Source organism: Stenella coeruleoalba, assembly GCF_951394435.1.
Source record: "Stenella coeruleoalba genome assembly, chromosome: 4".
In the NCBI taxonomy this organism is placed as follows: domain Eukaryota; kingdom Metazoa; phylum Chordata; class Mammalia; order Artiodactyla; family Delphinidae; genus Stenella; species Stenella coeruleoalba.
In genome coordinates, this window is record NC_137149.1 from 7,212,583 (window position 1) to 7,239,783 (window position 27,201).

General features: G+C 35.6%; 1 protein-coding gene across 7 annotated transcripts in view; it reads left to right on the forward strand.

The window, feature by feature from the left end:
* The window catches only part of LOC307185936 (uncharacterized protein), a 693,527-nt gene that overhangs the window by 597,759 nt on the left and 68,567 nt on the right, over positions 1-27,201 (forward strand). For 4 of the 7 annotated variants that reach the window (XR_013828212.1, XM_079920517.1, XM_079920518.1 and 1 more), the window contains one exon: positions 7,252-7,801. The gene's annotated coding sequence lies outside the window, so the exon portion shown is untranslated. Of the gene's footprint in view, positions 1-7,251; positions 7,802-27,201 lie in introns of those variants that run through there. The other 3 variants (XR_013828209.1, XR_013828210.1, XR_013828211.1) reach the window with 1 other exon arrangement.

Genomic DNA, 27,201 nt, shown 5'->3' on the forward strand with positions numbered 1-27,201 from the left:
TGACTCTAGACTTATGCCCAGCAACTGGTCTTGTTTGCCAAGATCACATTGCACTAATACATAAAAAGGGAAGATGCGTTGCAAAAATTATAAAACAATATGATGAACGTAAAACCAAAAATATCAGTTATGACAATGAATATAAATGTTTTAACTTCTTTACTGAAAGGTACAGATTCCCAGATTGTGTTAAAATCCTAAATAGACAAATGCAAATTAATTTGTAACACACTTAAAAGTAAAACAAAATAATTTGAAGTATAGATGTGGTGAATCAACTAAAAACTGACCTGCAAGTTGCCTACTCCACCCCTATCATATCTGGACAATTTTAATTGGCAAATAAACCCTATGGGAAAACTCTTTACCCTGTTACACGCAGCAAAATCACTTCCTCTGAAAAACTTTCATGTTCCTTCTTACCACTTCCACCAAAGTCTGATTTAGATTTATATTTAACATCTTTAGTTTTACATGGTGTCTTCTGTTGCCTTTATTATAAACAGCATTTCATTCTCTTTTGTAGTGACGATCTGTAGTATGTTTCCTCTCATCCCTATGATTATAGAAGTGGTTTCAATAGCAGCTTTATTCATGCAGTAACACCAGTCTCCTGGTCATGACTGAAGAGACTTTTCTGAAAACATTGGTTTAGTAGCAGAAATATATGGTTTCTTAGGGAAGTTGAATCTGTGGGGACCTTGGTGGCTGTTTTTCTCTTCCTAATGAACCAAGTTAGGTGGGTTGAAAACTCTGGAAAGAGACAAAGAGAAACAGAGAGGGGTGAGGAAAGGACTTGAATGATGTTGTTATCTGTTTCTCATCTCTCTTCTGACTCAGCTGCCTCATTGCTTTTGGGTTCTGTGAGACCTATTTTACCCTTATAACAAATTCCACTGTTTACATAGGTGTTCAAGATTTTTTGTTTCTTAAGTAACCATTATGTTGAGTAAATCAAATCCTGGATTACTTTTTATAATACACAGATAGTTTTGCATCCACTGTTCTTTTAAATCAGCTCTTGGAGCTTTGTCTTTACCCTGCATTTGGATGAAATCTAGAGCAACTGTCATCACTCTTCCAGTTACCCATAGATAATAAAAAGTCGTATGACTGGGGCTTCCATGGTGGCGCAGTGGTTGAGAGTCCGCCTGCCGATGCAGGGGACAAGGGTTCGTGCCCCGGTCCGGGAAGATCCCACATGCCGCGGAGTGGCTTGGCGCGTGCGCCATGGCCGCTGAACCTGAGCGTCCGGAGCCTGTGCTCCGCAACGGGAGAGGCCGCAACGGGAGAGGCCACAACAGTGAGAGGCCCGCGTACTGCAAAAAAAAAAAAAAAAAAAAAAAAAAGTCGTATGACTACTTTAAGTAACAAAATTCCTTTTCAGTTAGGTTAATTAAAATACCCAGTCCCATACAACAGTAAAACATCCACAGTTACCGTGAATGTGAGGCTTTCTTCTCCAACAGCTGAGTCTTGCTTTAGGCAGAAACCCACAGTTGAGGAGTGGAATGAGGACTATAGTGAACCTTTTCTCTTTCTTCACCTGAAATCTTTTTTTCTCCTCCTTCTGTTAACCACAGTTGTGACTATTCCGGAAGGAAGGAGAGAATTGTGAACAGAAACGTTATTTTTATGAATCCAGCATGGCTAACTATGATACTAATTGGAACTGGCAGATACCTAAAGATGCCTGTCCTATGAACTCTTATGAGTTATTTAGAGATTTTCCTCTCTTTGAATCTTTCATCAGTAGTTCCCATAATAAAGCCACTCAATCCTTTATTCATCTCTAGATGTGTGGTGATACCTCATATTCCTTCTTCTGATTTCTAAATTTGTTTCCAGGCAGCTCTTTTGAACATGACCTAGGACGAGTCCAAGGCAGCTTTCTTCTGTATGTTATTCACGTATTGTTCATAGGAAACATACAGACATCTTTTGCCTAGACAAATGTGTAAACTGATTCCAAAGAAGTCACCTGCCTGTAGCTTCACTGTCAACTCAGGCAATCATCCAATACCTACCTCTTTAAACTTTCTGAGCTGGTCCACTCTGTCCTCCAAATGTTGGAAACATATGATATTCTGTTAAGTTCCTTTCAAATTCCTTGTGCTTAGCTTGGTATAAGGAACAGGCATATAGTCCTAGACCCCATCTTTGTTGTATGTGGCTGGGGGGAGGAGGTATGATGCAAAACATAGCTTGCTCTGTAAAAATCCGCCTCCAAAATCTTCCTCCAATTTCTCATGCTTTTTATGAAATCAAGGGGGATGAGTGATTTAATAATCACATAGTTTGCCCGCTCCTTCCATTTCTTGTAAGTCCAACGTGGAAGGAGATGGTACCTAATTTTGGAATGTAGGCCTAAATGTTCAAAAATGTATTTGAAAATGTATTTGAAAATCCGATTACTTTAAAACAAATATAACTTTAACCAATATTTATTTACAATATATATGCTCCATGAGTCATGACAAGGGAAAGACCCAAATCTTTGGGTTAACTTGTGTATTCTCAGCAGCTAGTAGCATACCCTGTATACAATATGAGCTAAATAAATATATTTTTAGAAATAATGATTAAGATCGTGTGAAATTTTAATTAACAAATGTATCCAAATGATAGAATAATGGTTGACTTTGAGAACTGGATTATATAAGATTGTCAGAATGAAATCCATTCATGCTTGGGGATAATAGTGTAGGGGACAGATTTTAAGAAAGACCCCTAGGTGACCACAGGAAAAAGGACTCCCAATTTTGAATCATCTTTGAGAGAGACTGTTCTTCAATTCAGCCTGTGGACTTTGGAAAACCAACTTGAGGAAAATGATCACAAAGAGATATTGACTTCAGAACAAGTGATATTAATTTTGCTCAATTACAGTCTTTACTCAAGATTGTAGCATTTTGGGGAGCATATAAGAGAGGAAGTTTCTCAAAAAGAGAAAGAATGAATTTGTGGACAATAAAGCCATAACTAATGAACACAGATTTCTGTTTTTCCTTTTTCTTAAAATCAAAAACACAAAACTTGCATGTTCATAGCATATTTATCTAGTAGTTTGGGGTTCAAGATTTTCAGATCTTTATAATTGGTCTTATAGTTTTATTTTTCCTTTATTTTTTCCTTGAAAGAGCATAGATCCTTGTATAAGAACTATATCTGCCAACACCAAGTTATGGAATCTTTGAATTTAGGTGTTTATCTCTGTTAGGTTTTTCAGATAAATTTTAGAAGTACTAGACAGTCCTTGTTAAAGCTCTGTATTGTTTCAGAAATACTTTCCTTAGCACTTCTCTTTTGACCTGTTTTGAGTGCTATATTGCTCTGACATTCCAGGCAAATAAAAAATATCTTACTGACAGATTGGATTGTTTGTTGTCTTTTCTCTAACTATGAAGTTCATGTAAAATTTGGTACATAATTTAAGAACAGATGCATGATTGATGCAGGAACAATTTTCCATAGACATTTTGCATTTTGCTTCTTGTCAGTTTAGAAGCAGTCTACGCCATTCTCAGCTATACCCCTAAATAGATAATATAAGCAGTACAGGATCAAGCTTCAGACTAAATATAGAGTGTTATAAACTACAGTAGAGAATAAGTGGTGGTTTGGAAAAAAATATTTTTTATGTTTTGCTCTTATGCCACATAGTATTATAGAAACTTCATAAGATTATTTCCTTTAAACTTCCTAGTAACTGTGAGTTAGGCACTATACATGTATTTAATGGGTAAGCACACTGAGCTTGGAGAGTTAAAACTGTTCACTATAGAGCTCTCAACTAATAAGTAATATGTTCAAAACTCAAACCAATATTTCTTTAATTGCAAAGTGCATGAGTTTGCCTCTTTGATAAGAAAATTAAGTAAATTTCAGTCTACATTTTTCTAACCGTGCCAATTTTGCAAGCATATTTTCTTGATGTGTATGTTTGTTGACATCTAGTAGAGCCTGCAAGGAAATATTTGATGCATAATATAATTCACTGGTTTTGATTTTTATTTAAATACTATAGATATTAAAATCAAATAAAATGGATGTTATTTAAATGAAGGATAAAAATTAAAGCATGTCTGAGAAATGATAATTACCAAGACTTCAAACTTTTTGATGCTATTGATAATTGGATTGCTTATCTCTCTGTTAAAAATGATGAGAAAATGCATACAATTATTATTAGTTTAGTAGTATTGCTCAAATTACTGTTGCTTTATCTCATTAGCAGAATGAATTCTGTTAACCAAGCGTATTTCATTAATAGAGTGTTATAGAAATGTCTTTTTTTTTAATAGAAATGTCTTGATTGCTAGTCTTTAAAAGTATTAACTTCTAAACATATACCAATGACTATAGCTAAGTTATTTATTTTTGAGTAAATATTTTGGAACATGGATTAATACCTCTTTAAATATTATTAAAGAATCAGCTGCTCAGGATAAACCATATAATATTATCACTTAAAAATAATTATTGTATATCTACATTTTAGATTTATCCTTTCCTTCACTAATTTCTTCAAATATGTATATTGCATAGTTCCATTTTGAACTTTCTATGCTATATGCTAGAGTATAATGGAGAGTGAGATAAAGTGATGCAACCCCTGCCCTCAGGTGACTTATGTTCTAATAGGGTGAGATAAATTGAAGAAGTACTCTAAGTGGATATAGAGGATGCTGTTCAAGGGCATAACAAAGAGGAATCTGATCAAGATTTTAGAAGACATTCTTGAGTAAGTGGTGATTAATTTGAGGTCTAAAGGATAGCTGTACAGTATATTTGTTAAGAAAAGGTTGTAGGAAGAGACCATTTGAGATGGAGGGAACACATATACAAAGGAGAGAGTGTAGTGAGCCAGAGGAAGGGAAGGAAAGTGAGAGTGATGAAATACAGAGACAAGTGGTCCAGCTCCCCTATGAGGCTGGAGAAGACATTTTTCAGGACAGTAGGCCTTGCAGGTCATGTGAAAGGTTTTATCCCACAAGCAATGAGAAGTTCTTGAAGAATATGCCATTATTAGACTAAATATTGACAAGATTCAACTAGCTGTATGTTAAAGAATGATTTATAAGACAGCTACATTGACAGAGGGAGACAATTAGCAGGCTGATACGGTAGACAAGGCCAAAGATGAAGGTAGTATTGGCAAAGCTAATGGAAGTAGAGAAGGAGGGTTGTGGACAGATTTAAGAAATATTGAAAATCTAAAAGAACTTGATAGTGGATTTTTTGTTTATTAGAGTAAAGCATTTTACAAGCTACTGAGAAATACAAAAAAGAAAATAATATGTGGTTTTTGCACTTAAAATAACATGATACATTTTGGATCATAAGACATTCACTTAAGCATCAGTGTAGCTGTACAAAAGGCTAGTAGGTACATGAAAACATGGTCAACAGCATTAGTCAGTTACTTCTCCTGATCCTGAGATACTTGGGTTCTGAAAGAAGAAAACTTCTTTTAATATAGCTGCAAGGGGGAGCAAATATCCTCGTGGGAAATGCCCCACTTTAGAGAGAAAGAGGGAATATTTGAAGAAATATTTGAGAATACAGGTTAGGTTCTTAATCATGGAATAAGATTTCAGATTTTACAGTGAGAGAAATTTTACAAGTGAAAGAAAAAAAGACCATCGAAGTGAAAAATGGTATTGAAACCAGGATTGAGTATATGATTGATTATCCCACTGTTGCTTACATCAGGTGTTAAAAAGGAAATCAGTAATGTGGATTAAGTCCCATTAGTCACTTGGGTAAGGATGTGCATGTTCTTGAGCCTAACAGTACCCAGGGTACGGCTATATCCTGTAAGTAAAGCCCAAATTCTTTGGCCTAAGTAGTTAATCCATTATTTTGTTTTTAGTTGTTGTGGGGAGGTGAAGCGAGTTCAGTAGTACCTTGAACCACAGAGCAAGCAAGTTGGAGCCCCATGACCTCACAGTAGGATATTTTCAATGATTTGAGGCACTTCTGTGTTATATATTATGTTGGAATGACCATTGATTATGTGGTTCAACCATTTCATGACAATAGCCTTGGGGGGGATCTTCTTTTATACTCACCTCTTCTTATTCACAATCTAGAGGATTAATGAGAACATTCTATCAACAATTGGTTTATGAATCATGCCCTTGTGTTTCTCAAGCAATAACGCTAGCAAGAGAGTATAAATTCAGATATCATCTCTTGAGGTGATTTCTTAAAGCAAAGACCCAGTTTTTGTTGCTTGTAGCATTGCTACATGGTTGTGAGCCATAAAATGGTGTCTTATTGTTCCTTCTGGGACCCACTTTCTCAATTCAACTTCCTAATGGAATGCCACATTTGTCACAAGAACCAGAAATAAATTACTGACATCACTCTTCTTTAATCGGATTTTTGAAAATTAGAAGATAAAATTAAAACGTAGCAGCCATTTATCACAAGTAGAAATATTTTCTTTGATTTTTTTCTTTTATGCACTTAAATATTTATATATTTTATAGAATATAAATATTATTATGGAGCAGAATGCAGAATTTATAAGACATGACACATAATGTACATTTTGTGCTGGAAAAATAGAGTGCTTTCATTATCCAATACTACTGTGGATGTTTCAGTGGGGAATTATGTAGTAGGACTGTAGATGGAATTATTACAAATACAACTTCATGTCTTTTAGACTAGTCTGGTTAGGTAATAGTTGATATTTTTCATTCAGATTTCCCTAAATGGTGTTTTAATGATTTTTCTCCCGTATCTCATCTTCCTTATCTTCCTTTCCTGCTTCAGAATCTACATACATATCCAAGGGAAGTAAAGGTAAAGAAATGAAGAAGAAGATAGCAGACGTATAGATAAGACAGAAGAACAAAATTCATGTTGCAAGATAGCAAGTCCAAACAGGGACGTGATAAACCCATTCTGTTTCTAGGCAGGCAAAAAACACCAGGAGTATCTTTAGCTGGAGTATTCAGTACTATTACAATCTAATTATCTTTGATGTTCCACAAAACTCTGGAATATCTTGTAGAACTTAATTTAAAGCATGGTACTTGGGGGAAGGAGGAGATGTTTCCCATGCCAGAGGCTTGTCTTCACTCCACACTAAAGTCAGCCTATCTGCTCCTTTGCCCAGTGACGCTAGGTGACGCAGTGAACGGCTCAACAGTCCATCTGTGGCATTGACTTGTTTCTTAATCTGGTCCCTGGTGTGCCTTTCTGAAATGTAACTCTGTTTTTATTCACATCCTACAGGTATTGTTCAAACAAAATATGTGGAATTTGACATGAGGACCCTTGCTGACCTGCTCTTTGGGCCATTCTGATGCCATACCAGGTCACAATTCCTGAGAGGTAGGAAAATGTCTCCAGTCCTCTTGTGTCTACACATAAAGACCACTGTTCTACTCTACAACTACCACCTAATGACAGCAAGAGTCTTCTTTATTCATCTTGCTTGTTTCCTGAACTTCACCTAGTGTCTGAGGCATGGGCTCTGACTACTGTAGTTCCTTAAAAATAAAAGTGGCATAAACTTTCTCCCCAGAACCTATTTCCAGGAAGTGGGAGAAGGGTGAAGTGTCCCCTGTAATATGAAATGGTCCTTTTTCTTTGATTTCCCAAGTCTTTGTTATTCGTAGTTCTGTGGGTCTTAATGCATTTAGGAAAAGAGAGAGCAGCAATTATAGTAAGAGTTTTCACTATTTGGTTTATTTCTTAAATATATCAGACTTAAATCTAGATCCACGGCTTTTTCTACCCAGAAGTTAACTATTTCTCACCTATGTCCTCAGGTCCCTCTCCAACAGCTTCCATTGGCTCATGCTTCCTGACAAAAATGAAAAGTGATAGACAGATGGGTGGTGTTGGAGAAAAGAATGCTTCACATCACCATATTATCCTACCATACTATATTTATTTTTCTTCTGTGTAAGATACAACATGTGGAAGGGCATGAATTCACAGGCCATGTTTTCTGAAAATGATTGATGCAGCAACTAGAATTATTAATAGAACTTACCAAAAGACCAGCCCATTTTGAACGTTTTGTAGCTATGGGGAGCAGCATTTCAGTTTCTCTGATAAACTTTGCAATGACATTCTGCTAACTTCTCGTGGCAAAAGACTAGCTCTCGGCCGAAGAAGAAGATCCCAAGGGCAACAAGGGTTTGTGTGCCAGTGGGTACCCAGCAGGAAGTTCTGCAGAAGCAGTTTGAGGGATGATCAGCCTCTCTGCACACATATTGGGCTGGAGAGTAAGGTCCGAGAAGAAAGGAATGGTTAGGATCTCTTTGCAGATTTCACAGAGGATTTCAAGCCAAGAGGACACTGCCAGGCCCCTCAGTGTCATGAGAACAGTTTTGAATGGTGTCCGCTTAGCATGTTCAGTAATTGTAGCTCTAACCACACAAATGTATTGCACTTTAGAACTTGTAGTACTATTTTCTTTCTTTTATTCCAGTTAGCATTTTATGCCCTAGTTTAGTCTCCTCTTATTATTTGAATTCATTAAAAACTTTTTGCATATTTATCTTTTCCTTTTAATCTTTTAGTCCTTTTGTTTTTATAATCTCACAGTTAATTGTTCTTAGTTGATTCATCTTTTCTCACTCTTTTGTTAAGACTTTTATCTCATGTTTACTTTGTTCTTATATTACTTATTTACCTAGTTTCTTCTTATCACCTTTAGGCTTTGTTTTAATTATTTCCTTTTTATGTTATCTATTTTTCATTGTAGTTTTATATTTTTTATTATCTTCTTTTCTCTTTCTTATCTTTATTTTAGTTTATCTTAATAAAACAAGCAGAGAGCACTAAAACATGTGGGGAGAGAAGTGAGCAGAGCCTCTCTCTGCCCCAAGGCAAGGGAGATTGATTGCTCCCTTTTGCCCTGTCCATTTGGTTGGTCCTATCTCTTCCAGGGGATGAGCATCTATTCTCAAACTTCCCATCTTAAAAGCCTCATTTTAGAAAGGCAGTGTAGTACAGTAGTTAAGGTCACCGTCTTGGGAATAAAGCAAAACTTGATTCACATTAGAACTGTTCCCTCAAGAATGTTACCTATCCTGTACCATTTAAGGTTTTCTCTTCTATAGTCATAACAATAACTTTTGAATGGTGTGTAGATTAATCCACTTGAAGCATGTTTTCTAATTTCTAATTTCCCTACTCCACTAATAAAAGGACTAGGATATGAATAACACTTAGTCATGTTTCCAGAAGGGCAGCAACCACTGTTTGTTTCTGTATGACCCCTTAAAACCCAAAATCTATCCTGCATTAATCAACTGATGTTGATCTCCGTTTCCATCATTTCTGGGCCAAATAGACTATCATGGATGGTTTCATTCTTTCATTAACCTTCTGATTTTTTTTTCTCTGACTCCTGTAACTGTTTCCTCACTTTGTCAAGGTAGAGTCTTGTCCTTTAAACAAGGTCTGAAACTCTGAATTTCTGTTAAAATAGCCTAAAACAGCCAAAATGCTACCTAATGGCTGGTTCCTTTATTCTTGTAATACTTGTCCACTTAGATTGTTCACTGATTCCAACTAGTGTTCATTGAGAGCCATATTCCACTGACAGATTTTAACAATATCCTACATTAACTGACTGTGCTTTCTACTTGGTCTCAAATTTCTTTGCTGGAAAGCTGTGGAATAAAATATTGAGGAAAGTCTCCAACCTATAATTTTAGAAGTTAATGTCCAGCTCTTACCTTTGGGCAACATAATTGTTAAGATAGTAGATAATATTGTGTGTGAGTTTAACTTGGTTTCTCATGGAAAATGGGGCTGGCATGAGTTCACTGGTGTCTATCTCAGTGTGCCGATTCTCAAAGTAAAAGTATGGATACTATAAGTATAGACTGAGCAAATTAATATAAATTATTTTTAGATCATTTAGTCCCAATATGAGTTTGTTTCAACATATGTTTCTTATCCCCATTAAAATAGAGGCTATATCTTAATGTCTTTTACTTCAAGACGTATTCATATTACCTAAAATGTGATTCTCTGGAAAAGGCATTAAGCCATATTAATGTAGCTTGGGAAAGTATCTTTTACAACATTCAACAGATCATTTGCTTGCACAGGTCACATGCATTGTTAATTAACATATTCTAAATAGCACTGCTTTACTTTATTAATTTGAATCTTTTTTTCCCCTTTGCCAAACAATTCTTAAGAAACTTACAGATATTTTGCATACAATTATATTTGTAATTGTAAACTAGTATTTGGATTTTTCATATAAAGATGATATCCAGTTGGTTTTCCTCCAGATGCTGAGATATGAGAACAATAATATCTGAATATCAAGTAATCTGCTCCATAAATGATGCACATTCTTCAATGAATCATGATCAGGTTTCTTACATGAAGTGGAATTCAAGATTTTAGATGTCACAGTCAAATCCAGCTCTTGTATCTTAGTGCTTAATCTCAGATATTGAACAGAATTTCTAATAGTCAAGTGACATAGATACTCTCCGCTAACTGCTTTCCAAAAGTATTTGTCATTCTTCATTAGATTTTTAAAAAATTATTTTAATATGTTATCCTCTTTGTCCTTTGACTTCTCAACATTCAAAACAATTATTTCTGCATCTGTAGCACTATTCATCACATCAACTCTCTTGTCATTTACAACCTACTATATATGACAACTTTTCAGGGATACATGCTAACACATTTTTGAAACTTTAGAATTAAAGCTTTCAAATTATTTTTTCTTTTGGAAAACATTGTTCTATAACTACAATATGAGAACATAGTTTTCCATTTTCATTAACTGAATTCCAGCTATAAATGATATTAAAATATATTCTTTTAAGCACTTATAGTATACCTCTAGTACTATCATGATGAATTAACTTTCTTGAGCTATTTTTATTCTAAGTATATTTCTTAAACTTAATATGCTCCCTTCAACTGATTAAATGAAATGAGTATGAGGTACAAAAAGTAGAAAAAGCATTTCTAGGCACAATTCTGCTTATTGAGGTTGAGCACTATAATTGCCCAACATGTGAGCAACTTTGAAACTTTTGTATATTTTGGATCCTTATGGAATCTTTGGGATCTTTTTACACCAAGTGTAAAACCAAGATGGAATCAACCAAAAGATGTCTTTGTTCATTCTTGAATTATCCTAGCTTTGTCGGAGATAGATAAATAACACTCGGAAAATCCTGTATTACAGTGATGTTTCGAATTAATGGATAACATTGTTTTTTTGATATGTGAGTTTATAGTTGACTAAAAAGTAAGATTAATTTAGCTTACTTTCAATTTTGTAAACATGGCAAAACAGATCAGACTCATTAGCATTTCCAAATCACTCACAGCATTGTTCATACTTAGTAATTCAGACTTTAGTAGTACCCACATTTGAGAATGCAACTTGATTAAATAATTGTTTTTTCTTCACATGTAATTCCATATCAAAATTTGAAATGAGAAAGACACCATTCAGTGAGACACAATGCTCATTAAGCTTTATTTGTTCATAAAATCATTTACCTTTCTCATTTGCTTTGGGCTAGAAGGCTCATGTTTATTGTGTTGAACGTCATTAATTTACAAGTAATATGATCTCATTATCTTTATTTAGGCAGATCCTGACCATAGAACTATTCAACAAAATTATTTCAATTTGAATGACAAAACTTTTCAGCTGCAATTCTTTTAGAAATTTTGAGACACATAAATAGAGCAGCTGATTATTGTTCTCTTTAAAAAAAGAAACTTTAGAGTAACAGAAGCGGGATCAACATGGTGGAATAGGAAGACCCTGAGCTCACCTCCTCCCATGAACACATCAAAACTACAGCTACATATAAAGCAATTCTTGCTGAGAATGACCTGACAACTGACAGCATGGCTGTTCTACAACCAAAGCTGTAAAAAAATTTAAAAAGAAAAGAACCACGCAGAGTCTGGGAGGAGGGGAGGAAAAGTGATCTAGTCCAGACCTGCACCCTTAGCAGGTGACCCAGAAGAAGAGTGGGATATCACTGGCTTGGGGATCTCCCTAAGGGGCAAGGGGTTCAAGCGTTATATCAGGCACCCCAGTCCTGGGGTCCAGCACCAGGAAGATCAGTCCCCTTTGATGGTTTGAAAACCAGTGGAGGCTCCCAGAGGGCTGTAAGAAACTGAAGAGCATGCACACAGACTTGCTTGATCCCAATTCTAGAATAGAGGCAGCAGATTGAAAACTGCCTTCTGCTTTGGTCAGCCTGCCAGGACTGCCCTAGCACAGTTCCCAGCCCTTACCAAGCTCCTGTTCCAGCCCATTCTGTTCCAGGATTGCTTTTTGCTAAGGACTGCCATTGCAATCATGTGCACTCTCACACTGGGAAAAGTGGGACCGATTCAAAAGTTCAGTTCAAAGCCCTTGGGCCTTGGCCCTGCCTCCAACCAAATCTGAGATCACCATCGCCATCACGTACATGCACGGGGGAAAAGCAGAGCCAGCTCAGAAGTGCAGCTCCAAACCCTCAGGACACCAACCCTACCTCTGACCAATGTGGAGACGACTGCCACGGTTGCATGTACATAGTTGCAACAGGGAAAAAGTGGAGCCAGCTCAGTAATGCGAATCCAACCCCCCAGGCCACAACATCACCTCTGACCAAGGCAAAGACCAACATTGCCATTACACATGTGCTGCACTGGGGAAAAGTAAAGCCAGCTCAGAAGTGCTGCTCCAGCTCCTTGAACCCTGGCTATGCCCAAACCAAGGTGGAGATTTCCAGAGTCTGGGAGAAGCCCCAGCTTGCACTGGCTCTGGGTCTCACCCCTATGACACCAGCACTACCTTCCACCAAGGGGCAGCTGGCCAGGGCTCACATCGGATCCAGCTCTCCCACAAAAGCCATCAGGCACATACAGACTGCATAGGCATGCTCCCACACAATGACATGCCTTCAAGAGTGGGATAGGTAACCGTTTTGCCTACTTTCACAGAGACAGAGAAAGTAAAAGAAAATGTGAAGACAGAGGAATATGTTTCAAATGAAAGAGCAAGATAAAACCCCAGAAAAAAAAAGAAACAACTGATGAAATGAAGATAAATAATTTACCTGATAAAAAGTTCAAAGAAACAGTAATAAAAATGCTTACAGAACTCAGGAAAAGAATAGAGGAACAAAGTGAGAACTTTAAAAAAGAACTAGAAAATATAAAAAAGAACCAACTGGAGCTGAAGAACACAATAACTGCAATGAAAAATACACTGGAAGGAATTAACAGCAGATTGATACAGAAAAATGTATAAGTGACATGGAAGATAGAATAGTGGAAATCACCCAATCAGAACAGCAAAAAGAAAAACAAATTTTTTAAAATGAAGATAGTTTAAGAGACCTCTGGTACAACATCAAGTGTACTAACATTCACATCATAGGGGTCACAGAAGGAGACGAGAGAGAGAAAGGGACAAAAAATGTATTAGATGAAGTTGTGGCTGAAAACTTCCCTAACCTGAAGAAGGAAACATATCCAAGTCCAGGAAGCACAGAGATTTCCAAACAAGATAAACCCAAAATAGCCGCACCAAGATATATAATTAAAATGGCAAAATTTAAAGAGAGAATTTGAAAGGCAGCAAGAGAAAAACAATGAGTCACATACAAGGAAACTGCATAAGGCTATCAGCTGATTTTTCAGCAGAAACTTTGCAGGCCAGAAGGGAGTGGCACAATGTATTTAAAGTGCTAAAAGAAAAAAAAAAACCTACAACCTAGTATACTCTACCCAGCAAGGTTATCATTCAGAATTGAAGGAGAGAATTTCCCAGACAAGCAAGAACTAGATGTTCTTTACCACTGAACTGACCTTACAAAAAATGTTAAAGGGCCTTCTTTAAGTGAAAAAGAAAAGCTATTTCAAGAAACAAGAAAATATATGGAGGGAGAAAAATCACTCTTATAAAGGCAAATATTTAGTGAAGGCAGTGAATCAGCCACTTAAATAAGCTAGTACAAAGGTTAAAGACAAAAAAATGTAAAATCAACTGTAATTACAATAAAGAGTAAAAGGATAGATATAAAGATGTAAAATATGATATAAAAACAGAACATGGGGGGAGTGAAAAGTGTAGATCTTTTAGGATGAGTTTGAACTTAAATGACTATCAGTTTAAAACAAGTTGATAAGTTATTTGTCAGTATATATGAACTTCATGGTAAACACAAATCAAAAACCTACAATATATTTTTTTTAAAAAAGGAAAGGAACCCAAACACAACACTAAAAAAATCATCAAACCACAAGGGAAGAGACTAAAAGAAGAAAACAACAGAGAAGAACTACAAAAACAGCCAGAAGACAAGTAACAATTACATACAATGTCAGTGGACTAACTGCTCCAATCAAAAGTAAGTCTTTTGTAGTCAGCATACATATGGGTCTTTTTCTGTTGTTGGATAAAAAAATTTAAAATACAAAGGCCCATATATATGCTGACTACAAGAGACTTACTTCAAAGCTAAAGACACAAACTGAAAACATGCAGCTAATGTAAGAGCACCTAAATATACAAAGCAAGTACTAACAGATATAAAGTGAGAAATTGACGGTAATACAATAATAGTATAGGACTTTAACACCCCATTTCCTTCAATGAATAGATCATCCAGACAGAAAATCAGTAAGGAAACAGTGGCCTTAAATGTCACATTAGACCAGATGAACTTAATAGATAGCCACAGGATATTCCTTCCCAAAACAGCAGAATATATGTTCTTTTCAAGTGCACATGGAACTTTCTCCAGAAGAAATCACATGCTAGGCCATAAAACAAGTCTCAGTAAATTAAGAAGATTGAAATTACATAAAACATCTTTTCAGACCACAACAGTATGAAACTAGAAATCAATTACTGGGAGAAAACTGGAAAAGACACAAATACGTGTAGACTAAACAACTTACTACTAAAAGACCAATGGGTCAATGAAAAAATTTAAAAAAACACACACATGAAAAGATGCTCAACATTACTAATCCTCAGGGAAATGCAAAGCAAAACCACAATGAGATATCACCTCACACCTATCAGAATGGCTACCATCGAAAGAAACACAAATAACAAATGTTGGTGAGGATGTGGAGAAAAGGGAACCTTATACACTGTTGGTGGGAATGTAAATTGGTACAGAGGTTATGGAAAAGAGTATGGAGGTTCCTATGATCCTGCAATTCCACTCCTGGGTATATATCCAAAATAAATGAAAACATTAATTCAAAAAATATATGCACCCTATTGTTCATAGCAACATTATTTATAATAGCCAAGATATGGAAGCAACCTAACTGTCCATCAACAGGTAAATTGGTTCAGAAGAATTGGTATACATAATACAATGGAATATTAGTCATAAAAAGAACGAAATTTTGCCATTGAAATGGACCTAGAAGTCCATTATGCTTAGTGAAATAATCTGGATAGAGAAAGACAAATTCTGCATGTGTTCACTTATATGTGAAATCTAAAAAATAAAACCAAAGAACAGGGCTTCCCTGGTGGCAGAGTGGTTGAGAATCTGCCTACTAATGCGGGGGACACGGGTTCGAGCCCTGGTCTGGGAGGATCCCACATGCTGCGGAGCAACTAGGCCCATGAGCCACAACTACTAAGCCTGCGCGTCTGGAGCCTGTGTTCCTCAATAAGAGAGGCCGCGATAGTGAGAGGCCCGCGCACCATGATGAAGAGGGTCAAACACTTGCCACAACTAGAGAAAGCCCTCACACAGAAATGAAGACCCAACACAGCAAAAATAAATGAATTAATAAACTCCTACCCCCAACATCTTAAAAAAAAAAAACCAAAAAACCCCCAAAGAACAAATATAGCAAAACAGACTTAGAGATACATAGAACAAACTAGTGACCACTAGAGAGGAAAGGGGTGGAGAGAGGAACAAGATAGGGGAAAGGGATTAAGAGGTAAAAACTACTGAGTATAAAATAAAGATGTTACAAGGATATAATGTACAACACAGGGAATATAGCCAGTATTTTAAAATAACTTTATATGGAGTATAATCTATAAAAATATCAAATAACTGTTGTATACTTGCTGCTAATATATTATTGTAAGTCAACTATACTTCAATTAAAAAAGATAAATATGGGCTTCCCTGGTGGCGCAGTGGTTGAGAGTCCACCTGCCGATGCAGGGGACGCGGGTTCGTGCCCCGGTCCGGGAAGATCCCACATGCTGTGGAGTGGCTGGGCCTGTGAGCCATGGCCGCTGAGCCTGCGCATCCGGAGCCTGTGCTCCACAACGGTAGAGGCCACAGCAGTGAGAGGCCTGCGTACCGCAAAAAAAAAAAAAAAAAAAAAAAGATAAATATGAAACTTTATTTTTGCCTTTTTTGTGTAATACATACAAAATTTAATTTTAATTTTCATTTATATATATATTTTTTGAATTATATTTTATTTATTTTTTTATACAGCACATTGTTATTAGTTATCCATTTTATACATATTAGTGTATATATGTCAATCCCAATCTCCCTATTCATCACACTACCCACCCCACCACCACTTTCCACACTTGGTGTCCATACGTTTGTTCCCTACATCTTTGTCTCTATTTCTGCCTTGCAAACTGGTTCATCTGTACCATTTTTCTCGGTTCCACATATGCACATTAATATATGATATTTGTTTTTCTCTTTCTGACTTACTTCACTCTGTATGACAGTCTCTAGATCCATCCATGTCTCTACAAATGACTCAATTTCGTTCCTTTTTATGGCTGAGTAATATTCCATTGTATATATGTACCACATCTTGTTTATCCATTTGTCTGTCAATGGGCACTTAGGTTGCTTCTGTGACCTGGCTATTGTAAACAGTGCTGCAATGAACATTGGGGTGCATGTGTCTTTTTGAATTATGGTTTTCTCAGGGTATATGCCCAGTAGTGGGATTAATGGGTCATATGGTAATTCTATTTTTAGTTTTTTAAGAAACATCCATACTGTTCTCAATAGTAGCTGTATCAATGTACATGCCACCAACAGTGCAAGAGGGTTCCCTTTTCTCCACACCCTCTCCAGCATTTGTTGTTTGTAGATTTTCTGATGATGTCCATTGTAACTGATGTGAGGTGATACCTCATTGTGGTTTTGATTTGCATTTCTCTACTAATTAGTGATGTTGAGCAGCTTTTCATGTGCTTCTTGGCCATCTGTATCTCTTCTTTGGAAAAATGTCTATTTAGGTCTTCTGCCCATTTTTGGATTGGGCTGTTTTTTTTAATATTGAACTGCATGAACTGTTTACATATTTTGGAGATTAATCCTTTGTCCATTGATTGGTTTGCAAATATTTTCTCCCATTCTGAGGGTTGTCTTTTCATTTTGTTTGTAGTTTCCTTTGCTCTGCAAAAGGCTTTAACTTTCATTAGGTCCCATTTGTTTATTTTTGTTTTTATTTCCATTACTCTAGGAGGTGGATCAAAAAAGATCTTGCTGTGATTTATGTCAAACGGTGTTCTTCCTATGTTTTTCTCTAAGAGTTTTATAGTGTCCAGGTTTCTAATCCATTTTGAGTTTACTTTTGTGTATGGTGTTAGGGAGTGTTCTAATTTCATTCTTTTACATGTAACTGTCCAGTTTTCCCAGCACCACTTACTGAAGAGGCTGTCTTTTCTCCATTGTATATCCTTGCCTCCTTTGTCATAGATTAGTTGACCATAGGTGCGTGGGTTTATCTCTGGGCTTTCGATCCTCTTCCATTGATTTATATTTCTTTTTTAGTGCCAGTACCATACTGTCTTGATTACTGTAGCTTTGTAGTGGAGCCTGAAGTCAGGGAGTCTGATTACTCCAGCTCCGTTTTTTTTCCCTCAAAACTTCTTTTGCTATTCAGGGTCTTTTGTGTATCCAAATAAATTTTAAGATATTTTGTTCTAATTCTGTAAAAAATGCCATTGGTAATTTGATAGGGATTGCATTGAATGTGTAGATTGCTTTGGGTGGTATAGTCTTTTTCACAGTATTGATTCTTCCAATCCAGGAACATGGTATATCTCTCCATCTGTGTGTATCATCTTTAATTTATTTCATCAGTGTCTTATAGTTTTCTGCATACAGGTCTTTTGTCTCCCTAGGTCGGTTTATTCCTAGGTATTTTATTCTTTTTGTTGCAATGGTAAATGAGAGTGTTTCCTTAATTTCTCTTTCAGATTTTTCATCATTAGTGTATAGGAATGCAAGAGATTTCTGTGCATTAATTTTGTATCCTGCAACTTTACCAAATTCACTGATTAGCTCTATTAGTTTTCTGGTGGCATCTTTAGGATTCTCTATGTATAGTATCATGTCATCTGCAAACAGTGACAGTTTTACTTCTTCGTTTCCAGTTTGCATTCCTTTTATTTCTTTTTCTTCTCTGATTATTGTGGCTAGGACTTCCAAAACTATGTTGAATAATCGTGAGAGTGGACATCCTTGTCTTGTTCCTGATCTTAGTGGAAATGCTTTCAGTTTTTCACCATTGAGAATGATGTTTGCTGTGGGTTTTTTGTATATGGTCTTTATTGTTTTGAGGTAGGTTGCCTCTATACCCACTTTCTGGAGAATTTTTATCATAATTCGGTGTTGAATTTTGTCAAAAGCTTTTTCTGCCTCTATTGAGATGATCATATGGTTTTTGTTCTTTAATTTGTCAATATGGTGTATCACATTGATTGATTTGCATATATTGAAGAATCCTTGCATCTGTGGGATAAATCCCACTTGATCATAGTGTATGATCCTTTTAATGTGTTGTTGGATTCTGTTTGCTAGTATTATGTTGAGGATTTTTGCATCTTTATTCATCAGTGATATTGGTCTGTAATTTTTTTTTTTGTAGTATCTTTGTCTGGTTTTGGTATCAGGGTGATGGTGGCCTCATAGAATGAGTTTGGGAGTGTTCCTTCCTCTGCAATTTTTTGGAAGAGTTTGAGAAGGATGGGTGTTAGCTCTTCTCTAAATGTTTGATAGAATTCACCTGTGAAGCCATCTGGTCCTGGAGTTGTTGGAAGATTTTTAATCACAGTTTCAATTTCATTACTTATGATTGGTCTGTTCATATTTTCTATTTCTTCCTGGTCCAGTCTTGGAACATTATACCTTTCAGAGAATTTGTCCATTTCTTCCAGGTTGTCCATTTTATTGGCATAGAGTTGCTTGTAGTACTCTCTTAGAATGCTTTGTATTTCTGTGGTGTCTTGTAACTTCTCCTTTTTCATTTCTAAGTTTATTGAGTTGAGTCCTCTCCCTCTTTTTCTTGATGAGTCTGGCTAGTGGTTTATCAATTTTGTTTATCTTTTCAAAGAACCAGATTTTAGTTTTATTGATCTTTGCTGTTGTTTTCTTTGTTTCTATTTCATTTATTTCTGCTCTGATCTTTATGATTTCTTTCCTTTTCCTAACTTTGGCTTTTGTGTGTTCTTCTTTCTCTACTTCCTTCAAGTGTAAGGTTAGGTTGTTTACTTGAGTTTTTTCTTGTTCCTTGACGTAGACTTGTATAGCTCTAAACTTCCCTCTTAGAACTGCTTTTGCTGCATCCCATAGGTTTTGGATCATTGTGTTTTCATTGTAATTTTTCTGTATGTATTTTTTGATTTCCTTTTGATTTCTTCAGTGATCTGTTGGTTATTTAGTAATGTATTGTTTTCCCTCCATATGTTTTTGCTCTTTACTTTATTTTCCCTGTAATTCATTTCTAATCTCATAGTGTTGTGGTCAGGAAAGATGCTTGATATGATTTCAATTTCCTTAAATTCACTGAGGCCTGATTTGTGACCCAAGATGTGATCTATCCTGGAGAATGTTCCATGTGCACTTGAGAAGAAAGTGCAACCTGCTGTTTTGGGGTGGAATGTCCTATAAATATCAATTAAATCTCTCTGGTCCATTGTGTCATTTAAAGCTTGTATTTCCTTATTAATTTTCTGTTTGGATGATCTGTCCATTGGTGTAAGTGAGGTGTTAAAGTCCCCCACTATTATTGTGTTACTGTTGGTTTCCTCTTTTATAGCTGTTAGGAGTTGCCTTATGTATTGAGGTGCTCCTATGTTGGGTGCATATATATTTATAATTATTATATCTTCTTCTAGGATTGATCCCTTGATCATTATGTAGTGTCCTTCCTTGTCTCTTGTAACATTCTTTATTTTAAAGTCTATTTTATCTGATATGAGTATTGCTACTCCAGCTTTCTTTTGGTTTTCATTTTCATGGAGTATCTTTTTCCATCCCCTTGCTTTCAGTCTGTATGTGTCCCTAGGTCTGAAGTTGGTCTCTTGTAGACAGCATATATATGGGTCTTGTTTTTGGATCCATTCAGCGAGCCTGTGTCTTTTGGTTGGAGCCTTTAATCAATTCACGTTTAAGGTAATTATTGATATATATGTTCCTATTACCATTTTCTTAATTGTTATCGGTTTGTTTCTGTAGGTCCTTTTTTTCTCTTGTGTTTCCCACTTTCAGAAGTTCCTTTAGCATTTGTTATAGAGCTGGTTTGTTAGTGCTGAATTCTCTTAGCTTTTGTTTGTCTGTAAAGCTTTTGATTTCTCTGTCAAATCTGAATGATATCCTTGCCAGTTCAAGTAATCTTGGTTGTATATTCTTCCCTTTCATCACTTTAAATATGTCCTGCCACTCCCTTCTGGCTTGTAGAGTTTCTGCTGAGAAATCAGCTGTTAACCTCATGGGAGTTCCCTTGTATGTTATTTGTTGTTTTTCCCTTGTTGCTTTCAATAATTTTTCTTTGTCTTTAATTTTTGTCAATTTGATTACTATGTGTCTTGACATATTTCTCCTTGGGTTTATCCTGTATGGGACTCTCTGCACTTCCTGGACTTGGGTGACTATTTCCTTTCCCATGTTAGGGAAGTTTTCAACTATAATCTCTTCAAATATTTTCTCTGGTCCTTTCTGTCTCTCTTCTCCTTCTGGGACCCCTATAATGCGAATGTTGTTGCATTTAATGTTGTCCCAGAGGTCTCTTAGGCTGTTTTCATTTCCTTTCATTATTTTTTCTTTATTCTGTTCTGTGGCAGTGAATTCACCATTTTGTCTTCCAGGTTACTTATCCGTTCTTCTGCTTCAGTTATTCTGCTATTGATTCCTTGTAGTGTAGTTTACATTTCAGTTTTTGTATTGTTCATCTCTGTTTGTTTGTTCTTTAATTCTTCTAGGTCTTTGTTAAGCATTTCTTGCATCTTTTCAATCTTTGCCTCCATTCTTTTTCCGAGGTCCTGGAGCATCTTCACTATCATAATTCTGAATTCTTTTTCTGGAAGGTTGCCTATCTCCACTTCATTTACTTGTTTTTGTGGGGTTTTATCTTGTTCCTTCATCTGGTACAAAGTCCTCTGCTTTTTTCATTCTGTCTATCTTTTGGTGAATGTGGTTTTCCTTCCACAGGCTGCAGAATTGTAGTTCTTCTTTATATTTTTATTTTTGATTATGCATTAGTTTTCTTCCTCCCTTTGTATTTTTTTTTTGTAGGCATTTGGGAAGCTCATGTAAAGTGGCTCACACTGTTGTTAAAAAGAAAAAAATATTATACTTCTATATCAAAGTGAAGATTTTTTATTTTCTTCCATCATCTCAATTTCCTTGTATCACATCAGGTAACATCTGTCCCATTTTCCTTCAGTCTGAGCCTTTTTTCTCCTTCACTTTTTTTTTTCCTGTTTTCATCTATCCAGTCTTTCTAGTATTAGAAGCAAAGAATTTCTTATTTTGTTGTTGCTATGGCAACTGGTTCTATTTCATAAGACTAAATTTGGCTGTGAGTAAATAGAAATGATAGCTTTAAACCAATAACTAATTTTATTATTTACACATTATAAGAAGGCTAGAGATATTCAGACTGGGTCTGGAATAACAGCACCAAATTATCATTGAGAATGCAGACTGTCCCTATCTTTCCACTTAGCCATTGAAGCATATGGCTTTGACCTCATGCTCAACACTTCATGGTAACTGGTTGGTTGTTTCACTTATGGTATCAAATCCGAATTTTAGGTAAGAAGACATAAGGTAAAGAAGATCCAAGTTTCTTTGTTTATAGAGCTTTATGGGTAAATTCTGTTTATATCTGCTCGGCCCAAACTTGTTCAGATGACCACTCCTAACTGCAGTAGAATCAGGGAAATACAATTTCTTAAATGAGCACATTGACATCAGAAACAGCATCTAGTTTCTGCTAAGAAGGAAGGACAAAAATGCCCACAGTGGAGCATTTTTTAGTAATTTGGCTCTTTTAAATGTATAACTTTGCTTAAAGTGCTTTAAATGTCTCCCTGCCAAGAATCAATACATTTTGTTTGTTTCAGTTATTCTAAGATTAAATAGGCTCATAATTTGCATAAAACTTCTGTAAATATGTTCACCCTGGATTTTTTTTTAAACCAAAACACCAACATTAAAAAAAGAATGTAAATCTCTATATTTGTAGGTTTTCATCATGGAATGACTCTTTACAGAAAGTAAAAATAACTATATACAGTCGTCACAATATAATTTCCACCAGCCTCTCACAAGAAGCAGACCTTCCCTAAAATTTTCATTATCATCAGACTAAAAAACATTTTAATTTAATACAATAAAGGAATTTACATATGTCTAAAATTAAAGACCAAAAATACAAAGGAAACAAAACATAATTTTAAAAAATGAAGAAGAAAAAAAATCTATTGCTGAAAATTATGCTCAAAACTCAAATTAAATGATAAAGCCAGTGCTAAAATTAAATGAGTAATATCCAACATAGAGATGCTTCAACATTTTTTTTAACACTTTGACAATGGGAATCCAAATTTTCCAATTTTGTGAATGTTCATCCTTCTGTGCCAATAGAAGAAATTAACACAGGCCAGCCCCAAAACTATGTAACCATTCCTTAGAACAACCATAAAAACAAAAGTTAAAATAAAAAACATGAAAACCAAACTGTATATTCATAACCAATATTTTTTAACATCTTTATTGGAGTATAATTGCTTTACAATGGTGTGTTATTTTCTGCTTTATAACAAAGTGAATCAGCTATACATATACATATATCCCCATATCTCCTCCCTCTTGCATCTCCCTCTCACCCTCCCTATCCAACCCCTCTAGGTGGACACAAAGCATCGAGCTGATCTCCCTGTGCTATGCGGCTGCTTCCCACTGGCTATCTATTTTACATTTGTTAGTGTATATATGCCCATGCCACTCTCTATGGTTAAAATGTAAATTATGTCTTTGGAATCATTAGCAAAAGTTATATTAGGCATCTCTAAGTTTTCAAAAATCTCTTCAAGGATCTTCCGCTTTGATATCACATTATTTTTGAGTAAGCATTACTCTCCTGGGGGTTGTGGGCACATTTTATTGATGAAAGAAAACAAATTTCTTTCTACATAAACAGCAGATACATATTTGCCAATAATCTTTCTGTTTCCTTTGCTATATTCCTCATGTCATCTCCTATGTGGCCAAGAAAGTAGAGTACTACATAGGAGATTTTTTAAAAGCGACAACAGGCCCCAAATAGAGTCACTTGTCCTAAGGCCCATGTCATGAAACCAAGCCTTAATACTTAAACTAATTACATTTAGCCTCTCTCAAGAAAGTAATCTTGCCCAGTCAGTCTGGAATTTCCTGGTCAAGACTAGCAAGGAAATCTGCTTGATAGACCCCCACCGTCCCCCAAAGGAAGGTGACCTAGTCTGAAACCATCCATTCTTTGCTAGAATAACTTCCTTGATCTGCCTCCTTTTGCCTAAAAGAGTCTTTCATTTTGTTTGGCTCCTTGGAGCTCCTTTCTGTTTGCTAGATGGAATACTGCCTGATTCATGAATCATTGAATAAAGCCAATTAGGTCTTTAAATTTACTCAGTTGAGTTTTGTTTTTTTAAGGTAAGGCCTCTCTTTGTTTCTGGATTAATTTACTTCAAAATTTTGGCTAAATGACACATAATTGTTCAAAGTTATGTCCTGCTAGAAGTTCCCTTTTGCAGTCATTTTGGGATTCAAGTTCCTTCCATTTCTGTAGCTCGTTTATCACCTAGTGCCTTGGAGTGCTCTGAATTTAGCCAGAAAAAGAAAAAAGAAAAAGAGAAAGAAAGAAAAAGAGAGAGTATAGAGGAGCCACAGCTAGCTAAAATAAGCTAACTAAGGTGTGATATAGATCACTTCTACTCCCATGGGGTAACCTGACACAGAATGGGAGAATAGATTGAGAAGACAGGCATGTGCCCAAGGAGTCCTTGGAGAAGAAGCATTGCTTGACATGGGTATCAAATAATCATGAAGTATCCTGAGGTGGTGGCTCTCATGGTGACCAAGAGCAACAGTTAATTGTTGGAATCACAGTATCTGCCTTCTCAATCTTGAATGGTCTACTCATTAAAAAAAAAAAATTCTTTTAAAGTAAATAATCAAACACATAAATGAGAGGATTACATAAATAATATCAATTGCATCAGTGTTGTGTTCATAGAAACAGCTCCTTTCCTAGTTTAATCATGGACTTGGGGGGATTAGATTTCTTGTGATTTTACAATAAACAACAGAGCAGCACAGAGTATTGAAGTCTAGGTCCCATAATAGACCCAGACTAATATCTTCAATATTTGCAAAACTGACTAATAAAGTGGTGTTTTCACACATACGAAGACTGTATAATGCATCAGTTTTTGTTATTCTTAAGCTGTTTTTACCAAATTAGATTTTTAGCTTAGATTATAATAAAATTGCCTTTGATAAACTATGCTGTTTTATCTCTCACAGGCTGTTCTAAGAAATTGTCTTACATAATCACCTTCTGTTGATCTTCCCTTAAAGACAATTAAGGTACTAGAATTGAAACCTTTTTAGGATTCCAAGAGTCTTGAGTGAGTTCAGTATGGAGAAGGAGTTGTTTCCAGATTTTGTACAGTTGAACAAAGGGAAATCAAAAAGGCAACATCTAGGGCTGAAAGTCCACCAAGAATCAAGAGACAGTTTCAAGTATCCATCCAAATGGGTCAGGCCAAAAGGCAAAGTCCAGGTATGATGGATGGACCTATAAGATGAAAGAATCTGGTTTAGGAGAAAAATAAGTTAGATTTCATAAAATACTAGAATTTGAAGGGAGACGTGATTCTATAAGTAAATTCTATAAGTAAATGAGGTCTCCCTTATGAGAGAAATGATGCAATTGTGAGTCACAGGCCAGCTTGGAAAATTACTGAGTTATATGTAAAAAATATTGTTGAGGCTTATGACAACTACTATTTGACTAAAAAGCAAAATTTATCAATAAGTGTTTCCTTATAACTGGGTAAAGAAAAACACAGCATTACTTCTAAAGTCAGTTTATCAAGGTGGAAGTCAAGGTGGCAATTGCTCCTCTGACAATCCACAGTATTTTGATATTAACTTAAAATTTTGACAAAAACAAATTTTTAATAAACTTAAGTAGTGTACCATTCCACTAGTGAAAAAGCACAACATTTGAAATTGATGAAATGGCTAAATTACTCCAACAAAATGAAATAACTGAGAAATAATGTTTATACTAAATTAATTCTTCAGTAAATTGGAGAAGTATAAGTAATGAATTATCCTTTTTCTCATTAGATTTTGATCACCATCAGATATCCTGACAATAAAATTTTATTTACTCATGCTTTTCTTGTTTCATTAATGGAAATGTTAACTATTAAAAAGAAAATATGAGATAAAATAGGAATAGAAAATCAAGACCAGAGAAAAGTGAATCTCATTTATGTTCCTGAGAAAGGCTATCATGATATATTTGAGGTTTAAATTGCTCTCAAATGAACAGCAAGCCTTTAGAGACTAATAATCTCTTCCCTATTTCAAAGTTTCTGAAGTAAGGAGACATATCTATTCTCTGTGGGGAAGAAGCAGCTTTTCTCAAAACTACATTTTTTTTATTTTTATTTTTTATAAATTTATTTGTTTATATTTGGCTGTTTTGGGTCTTCGTTGCTGTGTGCGGGCTTTAGTTGCGGTGAGCAGGGGCTACTCTTCGCTGTGGTGCACGGGCTTCTCATTGCAGTGGCTTCTCTTGTTGAAGAGCACGGGCTCTAGGCACATGGGCTTCAGTAGTTGTGGCATGCAGGCTCAGTAGTTGTGGCGCATGGGCTTAGTTGCTCCGCAGCATGTGGGATCTTCCTGGACCAGGGCACGAACCTGTGTCCCCTGCATTGGCAGGCAGATTTCCAACGAGTGTGCCACCAGGGAAGTCCCCAAAACTACATTTTAAAATAAACATATTCTTAGTTAAATATGTGTGTACTGTGTAATGTGCAATGTCCTCAACATTTGTATAGTAAAAAAAGAAAATATAAAAATGAACCAGAAGTAGAAATTTCATTTAATCAGAACATTATTGTGGGGGCTATAGGATGTTAAGGTGGGTATAAGGTGTATGACAAGTTGAGGAAGGACTGTCTCTCCTAGATTTTTCATTCATGAATGGTCTTATGAAATTTAAATCATTGTTATAATTGTCTAAATAAAAATAACAATAAAATTGTATAAATTGTTATTACTAAGTATAAACATTACAAATTTCTACTTTTTAAAACCCTATTTTACAATTTTAAAAGATTGTGGGCCATAATCTCCACCTAGACTTGATAGAGCTCTAGATTCAAATATGCACTAAGTAATATTGCTCTGTTCTAGGTGTACAAATTATTTTATTTGATTCAAAGTAGATCTAGAAAGAATTAAGCTTAATAGATGTTAATGAGTAACTATTGCAAGAAAAGTCACCTGAAGTATTTTACCTTCTTGTGATGAGTCAAAATAATGTCATATTCAAATATCCATGTAGTCTATTACAAGAGTACAGAGTATAAAAAATTCCAGAGGTCTTGGGAATCTATGGAAGTAAACATACCGTACTGATTTTCAGCATTCAAGGACTAACATCAGACAAAACTTTCAAAATTCTTCTGTGATATTATACATATCTGTTAGGAACTCTGTTTCCTTTTTCCATTAAAGCTTTCTAAGCACATCATAATTTACAAATCCAATGGACTCTTTTCTAATATATCTTAAACCCACTGCAGTATTTAAAATGTTCATGATACCTTTATTATTCCAATACTTTTTTCTTTGTATTTGTCTTAAATGACAATTGCATCTCCTAATTATCCTTATTTTACTTAGACTACATTTT